The sequence below is a fragment of the Orcinus orca genome, chromosome X, assembly GCF_937001465.1.
Source record: "Orcinus orca chromosome X, mOrcOrc1.1, whole genome shotgun sequence".
NCBI lineage: Eukaryota > Metazoa > Chordata > Mammalia > Artiodactyla > Delphinidae > Orcinus > Orcinus orca.
The window spans coordinates 36,255,589-36,264,780 of NC_064580.1; positions in this window are offsets into that span (position 1 = coordinate 36,255,589).

The window sequence follows — 9,192 nt, forward strand, 5'->3', positions numbered from 1 at the left end:
CCTTTTTCCGACCTGGAGTGAACCCCTGCGGAGCCCAGGGTCACAACTCACAGATCATGGTGAGTCCAAGACACCGGCTAGGCCTGAAGGGAAGACTGAGGAGTAGAAGGGCAGCCAAGCGAGCGAATCACTCAGCCTTCCGCCTTTGCAAATGAATAGGGCTCTGTCTACGGCCTCCGCCATTCCAGCGCCAGGGCTGCAACGCCTAAGGCTTAAACCTGGCGCGGCGGTAAATTTAGCCTGAAGGCAGAGCCTCCTAAGGGGCGGGGAGGTCTCCTTGGAGGAAGGAAAGGGAACTGGGTAAGAAAATGGAGTTGCCTCTAGGAAGAAAAACCAGGGAGAGGAAACCTTCAGGGCCGCTGGCGGACCACTGACAAAAAGAAATCGTACGCAAAAAAAGGCTCCCCAGAAATTGGGCCACCGTGGGAGCCGCGAGACAGACTTCCCATCTGGGAAGGGCTGCCTACGGGTAATTGGGTTTGCTCGAGTTGCCTCTATAATTAATAAGTGATTTGACTTGGAGATTGGAAATAGTCGTTGAAAGGAAGCCGCGGGCGTAGGGGTGCGTGGCCAGCGAGCCTCCCTCCGAAACCCAGTGACCGCGGAGGAGGACGGTTTAAGGAGCACGAGGAATGTGATAATATTGGCATCTAACCTTCTAGTGTTTGAGTAATTCGTTGCTTAGCTACTTTGGATAGACCATTACTTTGCAAACTGGAAACATTTGCAAGTGGTGATATTTTGCTCCTGCCTGACGCAGGGGCTGCAAACCTACCCCGGCTCTGCTGAACTCTTCGAAATATATATGCATAAATTGTTCCTAATGAGACCATCTGTTTTTTATGGCCCCTCTGGAAGCAGGAGGAACCCGAAGACTGCTCTGTCTTGCAGAAATCTGTGGCCAGGCAGGCCCGGGAAATAAATAGGGAAGATTAGAAGGGTGTGCGTGATTTAATATGCGGACAAGGGGTTCGGTAGTCGAGGAGGTTCCCATTTAGGGGGACTCTGGGCTGCTTGGGGCATGAGGGTTCCAGCCAGTGGGCCTCCTAGAAGGCCCAGGGATTGTGCGGCGTTTCACAGGACACACAAACCTCGCTTTTCCATGCCTGGAACATCGCCAGAGCCACTACACAAAACCACGAGCCTGCCGCTACTCCGGAGACCCAGGACATGTACCCTGTGGAGGGTGGCCCCCGGCGTCGCCCTCTAGCCAGGGCGTCCCCACCTGCAGAGGTGAAGGGAGCCGCGCCTGGGGCACAGAGCCTGAGAACGCGCCTCACTCCACCCCCGACTCCCGGGCGGGAGTGCGACGCTCACGCGGGGCCTGTCCCAGAGGCTGAGCTTTCTGCCCGGCGTGCGTCTGGCAGGCCCAGCGGCGCAGCCTGAGCCCGCACCTCGGGTGGCAGGGCAAACACTTTTCACATTACCCGGTGGCTGTTAATTGGGGCAGCGCAAAAGACGCCGGGCCTACCCGCTTTGCGGCTGGGGGTGGGGTCAGGAGTGGGCAGTGGGGGCTGCTTAATAATTGAGGGGCTGCCCTGGGGAGCCTCAGATATCGGTAACCCCCATGATTAATTCATAACTCTCCACTGCGCCTGGCACCGTCTCGGGTCTTTAATCGGTTCTGAATGTCAGCGAGGCTTCCCCGACAGGCTGAGCGCAGCCTTTTGAATGTGTTGAAAGTCGCTGCGCGCACACCAGGAGACAAAGTTGCCATCTGCTCCGGGGACCACGGCAACTGGGCGCTGGGAGGGGCCTTCCTCCCGCGGCTCCGGCTGCCCCGGGCGGCCTCCTCCTCCCGGCCGGCCCCAATCCTGCCCCAAAGCCCACATCCCCGCCCCCGCCCAGGGCTCACGCCTGATGGAAACTCCGGTTCGCGGCGAAGTACAGCGCTGCGCCGGGTCGCGCGCGGAGCCTCGCGGCCACCCAGATCCAGGCCTATGCTAATGAGATTATGAACCTGGGTTGTTTGTGTGCGCGGACGTGGAAGGGGGGCAGATAAAGTGTGGAGCCGGGGATGACTTAGAGGGGGGAGGGGAAGCCCCGGGAGAACAAAGCTCCGGGCCGTCGGCCTCCAAAGAGTCGCAGAAGTGACCGCCACTAGCTCGTGCACGGGCGGAAGCGAGGGGGAGGGGGGGAAGCCGGGCCTAAAGTGCCCTGGCGGGTTTAGGGAACGCGGAGAGGGCACAGGGGGTGGGGAAAGGCCGAACCCGTAGCTAAACGTTCGGCCCTTAGGCTATTTTTTAAGGAAATGGATCTCAGGAAGGGGAAAGGGGGCATCGCGCCCCGGAGAGGTAGGCGGGAGAAGCCCCGTACCCCTCCTCCCCCTCCCCGCTGTCCCGCAGCCAGCAGAGCGTGTGCGGTGACGAACCTTCCCGCTCGGGACCGGGAAGGGGACGGAGCCGCAGGGGCGGGGGTACGGCGAGCCCGAGCCAGCCGGGGCGTCTAATTGCTGCGGGCCTGGGCTTCCGCACCCCCCGGCTCTGCGCGTCGCGGCTCGCGGCAGCGCCTTGCCTCCCGACTGTAATTCCACACTCCCGCGGGCGCTGGGGCTGCGGAATCGTTTGAGGGAGTTGGAACTGCATCAGATGAGCACGCCGGGAGGTGAGATCGGGTAGAAAATGGGCGAAACTTTGGGCTGTGCGCCGCCGCCCGCCCCACGCCGCCACCACACACCCACAGACACACACACACATTCTTTCCCCTCCCCCTTCCCAGCCGCCACCTCTCCCACCCTCTCGATTCTTCAAGGTTTGCAGCCCAGTCCTGTCATATGGTTTTGTTTCTGTACTGCTGCTTTTTTTCAGACACGAAAATTGGACACGTGGAGAATTAGCCCGGCTGGAGAAGCGCTGGGTGCAGACTCAAACAATGGTTCCCAGCAGCTAAGCTGAGGCAGCACCTGCCCCGCCTCACCCCCCAGTGGCAGCGGTCTCGGTGTGCAGTGGGTCCACCCCACCACTGCCCGCTCCCTCGCCCGGAGCCTGGGAAGCGACCGGCGGGGGCTGCACTTTCTGCAGCCCCTTCCACAGACGCACGCCCCTGGGTGAGCCTGGACTGCCGGCTCATTGTACTTGGGGCCTCTGGGGACTTCCAAGTAAAGGGCCTGCTGTTTTTCCCCGGGGAGGTGCTGTCTCAAAGACGCCACCCCAAATCTTAATGTTTTAAAACCCCAAGCTGGCTCCAGGCTCTCTATCCTTTGGCAGTTATAAATTCTGCCCCCTCTAGGCTGTACTTTCCTAAGCTGCTTGGAACACCTTCCCCCCATGCCCCCCAACATCTGATGAGCCAGTGTCCAGGTGTCTGGGCCTCTGAAGAGCAGCTTCTTTCAGCAGTTGTCTTCTCCGGAGGCCCCATCCATCACTGCAGCCCCAAACTTGGCCCCCAGCCTCCCTGTGAGCCTACCCCCCACTGCCGACTGCCCTACACTGGCAGCAGCCTCAGCCTCCCCCCTCCCGCCCCCCACAACAAAGGCAGTTCCTCTCTCGAAGAGAGGCCTGTGCACGCATACACACACACACACACACACACACACACACACACACACACACACATCGCACAGAAGCTCTCGGCCTCCCGGAGCTGGTTTCCTCTTACAGGCTCCCGTCAGAGCTTCTGGGGCTGTAGCAACGCCTGCGGCTCCCTGTGCAGCCCCGGGTCTCCCAGCAGCGCTGCGAGCTGTGAATCCGCCTTCTCTTCCCTTCCTGCAAAGGTCAAGCCACCTCCTTCTCTCGCATGGCCACAGTTCAGCTCTGGTCCGCACAGCTCCAACACTGCGGCTTGAAAACGGGAATGGGGTGGGCATGTGCGCAGGCGAAAAGTCAGCCCCGCAAGCCAGGGGGCAGGGACCAAAGGGTGTGGGCTTCAGGAAGGGAAGCTGCAGATAAACCCCAGGAAGCAGCTGAGGATTTGCAGCCAGAGACTCAAGACAGGGAGAGAAACCCAGGCCAAGGCTGTATAGGCCTTGACTCCTGAAGAGATCCGGGGCTGCGCTAGGGGAAGGCCAGGAGAAGAGGCCCCGGGTGTCTGTATTGTGTCCTGTGCACTTCCTAGGGCCCGAGCACCTCTGGTCAGGCTGCCCTTCACTCCTAGCAGGAGTCAGAAGCAAGCAAACAGGCTAAGACTTTGAATTCAGTGGCCATGAGAGACCAAGTCAGCCGCGGGCCCCCCAAAGAGGGACCCCAGAGAAGCCTTTCTGCCACCCCCAACCAGAGAGAGGCTACTGAACTCTGCAAGCAGCAGGGGGGACGACTGCAACGCCTCGCGGTGGAGAAAAATGAGAGGAAATGCCATTAAACCTACTTCCTCTAAAGAGCGCCACCCCCAGTTTTCTCTGAACTGCACCTAAAAAGTCAGGAGAGAGAACTCATCAACCTTGGTTTGGTTTAACATTGCCAGCTTCAAGTCAAAACCCCCAAAAGGTTTTGTAAAATATTTCACCTAGCTCAGACAATTTCCTGCAGCCCCTAACCGGACCACCCCACTTACTAGGTAGCTGTCGAAACGGCTTGGCTACAGGCTGGCAACCGGAGGCCTTCGAGCCTCCCGGCTGGCCTGTACCCTCCACTCAGGAATCTGGACACGGGCTTTCCCAGAATCCAGAGAGACCAAGACCTGGATAACCCGAGAAGTCCAAAACCGGAAGGAAGAAGCCCAGGAAAAAGAGTTAAAGACGCTTTTCTCACTAAGCTGGTGTGAATTTCTGTCCCCACCCTAAGTCTGTACAATGGGCCTGCGGATATCTCACGCGCCTGGGGTGCCATGCATTTTGAAGAGCGGCACTGTGGGAGGGGGTGACCCCCCTGTGTACCCCCCCCACAGCGCCCTCCATTGCCACCCGTTCACTGTTTTCCTCCGCATCGTCTCACTAGGGAACACAGCAAGCGGGAGTGGGATCCTTCGACTGCGCCGAGCCTCAGCCCCTTCAAAACGTGAGGCTCACGGGGAGAACTCCTGCTCTGCCCAGTTTCCACTCCCGCCTCCAGAATAACGAGCCGAAAACATGTGTACTGTAAATAAAGCCTGTCTAAATAAAGCACTCGGGTGAAGGCTGCCGAGAAAACACTCGGCATCGCTCTGTGCTCGGAGCGTGAGTCAGCTTCCCAGCTCCCGGGGAACAATGGGGACCTTGCCAAGGGTCCCCTTCTGTCGACCCCTTACGGTCCCCAGGCCCATTTAGGTAGCGGAGGCGCCGGCCCATTGGGACCTTCGACCTCGAGGTTCGGGAAGGGGAGGGGCGCTCGCGGCGGCCCGAGGTTGGGGTCCAGCTCCGGGATTAGCGCCGCCGGGAATCCCTCTACCCGCAGCTGCCGCGGAGGGGTTGAGGGTTAAATAAACACGGAGCAGAGGAGCGAGCCTGGGGCGGTGTGGGGCTGCGGCCCGGAGACGGGAGGGTAGAGGATGCTGGGGGGCGCTCGCTACGGAGCCTCCCGGGGGGAAGACGCCCCCTCCCCGTTCCCAAGCCCGGCTCTCGCCCACTCCGCTGGCCGCCTCTCCTCCGCGGCCTCCCAAGTCTCAGCGGAAACGAACGTAGCAGCTGCCAGAGTCACCCCACTCCTTTTAGAGTCCCCGTAGGCCCGTACATGTACACTGCCACACACACACACACACGTGTGCTGGGGACTCGAGGAGGCCCGGTCCCAGACCTGGCAGTGTGGGCGCCGAGCCGACTGAAACGGCGCCCCTTTGATGGAGGGCAGTGTTGGGACCCGTGGTGGCCTCTGCGCTACGTCTTCTATCTCGTCCTCTGGGCTCCGTTGCGGAGCTGCGCACCCCCCAGGAGGGTTACGACTGGAGCGTTGGCCTCAGCTCTGGCGTGGGTCGGTGGTTTCCCCGCACCCCGTGACCTTGAGGGTCAGTGATCCACCCGGCAGGCCCGCGGTTTCCGGAGTGGCGCGGCCAGCCCTTCCTCCCCGCCTCTCCGGCCAAGGCCGCCCCCTCTTCGCGCCGGGCGGGGGCGCGGGGGTGAAAGCACCGAGGACCTCACCCACGCCCTGCGGACACGCGCCCCGCCGGGGCCGGGGTTGGCGCCCTAGCAGCCTGCAGTTGCCAAATCGTCGCCGGGCAGGGTTGGGGGCGAGGCTCTGGGAATGGGGTTTGAGCTGGAGAAGACGAGGAAAACAAGTGAAACGGGAGAGGCGGGGTGGGTGACGGCTCATAAATCACCCAGCCCTACCCTCGGGCCACACCGCAGAGGCGCCCCAGGCCCGCAGGGATGGTGGGTCACTCGGCCACTCCTGGCCGACCTCTGAGCTTTCCCGGAGCCAGCGCCCCACCCTGGGCTCAGGCCGCGCTAGGACCAGCTCCCGGCCTGGATGGTAAACCACCCGCCTGATTCGGCGGGAAGCCACCCTTGGACGCAGCGCGCATCCGCCCAAGGGGAAGTTTATTTATAGCTTGTAAACGTAAAGGAAACCAGACCGCGCTGGCTCGCCGCGCTCGGGCTCCTACGCTCCCCACCTGCCCACCAGGAGGGCGCGGCGGGAGGCGAGTGGGGCGTCTCGGTTCTTTCCCTGCCCCCCATCCCCACCCCAGCTCCGCTCCCGGGGGAGAAAAGGGTAGGGTCCTAAGGGGCTGGCAAGCCTTAAATTCCTCTCGGGGAGCCTATCTAGTGCCGTGAAGGCTGGAGAGAGTGGAGAACAGGGCCCAGGCACTGGCCTGGTGAGGGTAGGGGCGGCCGGGCTGTCCCACTTGGCACGCACCGGCGGCAGGCCCGTCAGTGCGGCGCGGGATTCCGCAGCTCCCGCTCCGGTCCCGGGGAAGTCCTGGAGAGCCCGGGATGGAGTCGCTCTGGGAGCCTCTCCTTGGAAGGCGGGACGCTTCCCCGGTTCCTCCCGAGCACGTGTCCTCAGCAGAGCAGGCAAGCGCTGCGTGCCTGGGGCTGCGATCCGCGGGTGACAGCGGCTTAGAGCGCTCCCTCCCCAACCCCCCACTGTCGCCGCCTCTCCCGGGGAGCTCCAGGCTCCGGGGTGCGCTCGGGGCAGGCCCGAGGAACCGGAGAAAAGGAAAAGTGCCGGGGAGGAGATTAGGGAGAGAAGACATTAAAAAGCCCAGCCCTGAATAGACAAAACAGTCGAGCTGAAAGAGACGCCTGCTAGCCCCTTCTCCCCCCAGACCCCCAGCCCCAGCGGCCTCTCCCAGTCCCGCGGAGCGCACCCACCCCCGGCCTAGGCCCGGGCGAATTCGTGTATGTGTGTGTGTGTGTGTGTGTGTGTGTGTGTGTGTGTGTGCGCGCGCGCGCGCGCGCGAGCGCCGGGCGGGCAGTTGCGAAACGGGCTCTTGGCTGCAGCGCGGCATAATGGAGGTGGCTGGAACAATGCGCGCTTTGTGCGCGCGGGGAGTTGTTTTCCACCCGCCTCGCCCCCCTCGCTCGGGCCGTATGGCACTTTAATCCCCGCCACGGCTGGGCACAAATGCACTTGTGTCCTGCGGGTCACCGGGGGCCGTGCGGCTGGAGCCGACCCCCTCCATCCGCGGGCCCCACCGCCGGCTGCCCCGTCTTTCTTCTTGCAGCCTCCCAACCACCACCGGCCAGTGAGCCGGCTTGGAAGCTTCCGGGCCCGCGAGCCACTTTTTTTTTCTGTGGAGACGGCGCATCGCCCCCCCTCCCCTTCGCGAGCTCACACAAACACACACCCCGGCCGGCCGCGGGCCCCACACTCGCCGCCCTCCCCTCTCCCAGTCTCGGCCCGCCCGCCCCCGCCCCGTGCTCCGGACTCCTGCGAACAATAGTAAATGTCAACAGATTCCGCGCGGCGAGTGTCTGACTCGGCCGAGATAAGGGTGCGCAGTTGGCCCCGCGCTCCGCGCCGCCGCGGGGGGAACCCGCCCTGACCCCGGCAGGAAAGAACTGGCTGTGACGAAACCCGTGCCGCAGCGGGGGTGGACAGGAGGGGAGGCCACCAGTCCCGGCCCGGTGGAGGAGTCTCGCCGGGAGCCCAAGCCCTGCCCCGCCCCCACCCGGCTTAACCCGGTGCTAATGCGGGGCCGGTGGGCACGGTGAAAGCGGCGGGGTAGACGTGGCGCTCCGGCCTGCTTTCAGATCACGATTCCAGTGCCCTGCGGATGTCGTAAAAACGCTGATCCGGGTCAGGACGCGGGCGGTTTTCGACCTACTGGGAGCCGGCACCCGAAAGATGCGAAGGATTCGAGTGCTTGTCTCCGGAAACTCATTAAAATATATGTTTTGACCGCGCACACACTCTCGCAAGTCCTCCTCGATCGTCCGCAACCCACCACCCAACCGAGTTAAAATTCACAAATGGATTCTCACGAGTTGGTATTAACGGGTTGTTCCTCTTAAATTGTTGCCAACTTTGCTAATTATTACTTAAATGATTTCTTTTTTATAAAGTACGTGTTGTTTTACAGATGCGTATTTACTTAAAGAAATCAACTGCATCTATTAACATATTAAAGAGAGAATAAAGCATCGGGGCCGGCGTCATGTACTGTTCAGCCTTACTTTGGGTGCTCGCGAAGATAGGAAAATCTTATTTGTTTAATAATAAGTCACTCATGAATATGCAAATGACATCGCTGCAGTACCTCACTTCTGTCACTATTAATGAGTTGCAAATTAATGTGACAACAAAAGGAAAATCTATTTAGTGGAGGAACTCGGGTTTCTACCTGCGGAGATCACAGGCAGGCCTAGAACCTGGGTCTCCAGGAAGGACAGGAGTGGGGATGGACACTTCCTCGCCCAGGCTTTTCCTGGAGACCACTATTGTTCGGTCTCAGGGACCTGCTTTGTCAGAAGCCCCTTCGAATTCCTGCTCCAGGCCTAAGGAAGAAAGGCTGTTCCAGGGTAATTAGGGCCAAGTGTGATTAATGGAAATCAGCCCACAGTTCGAAGTAAAGCAGTTGGTGAAGCAGATTTGGGGGGGATCTCCTCCAACCCGCTTAAAGATTCCCCAAAGCCCTTTTGGTCTCTGTCGCTTCGGACAGAGTTAGGACCGTAAGTCCTAAATCGGGCCTCACAGGCCTCGCTACAGGTATTAAGAAAGCACCGTATGCGCTGATGGGAGGTTTAAGAGCAGATCAGCTCATTTTCCTGCTGACCTACTTCCCAGAGGTTACAGACTGAAAACCGGTCGTCTTCTATTCGAGCCTTTGCTCTTTTCTGGCCTACGCATCAGAGCCTGTTTCTATGCCATCGATGGATGCTGAAGAGGATGTTTCTAATCCAGT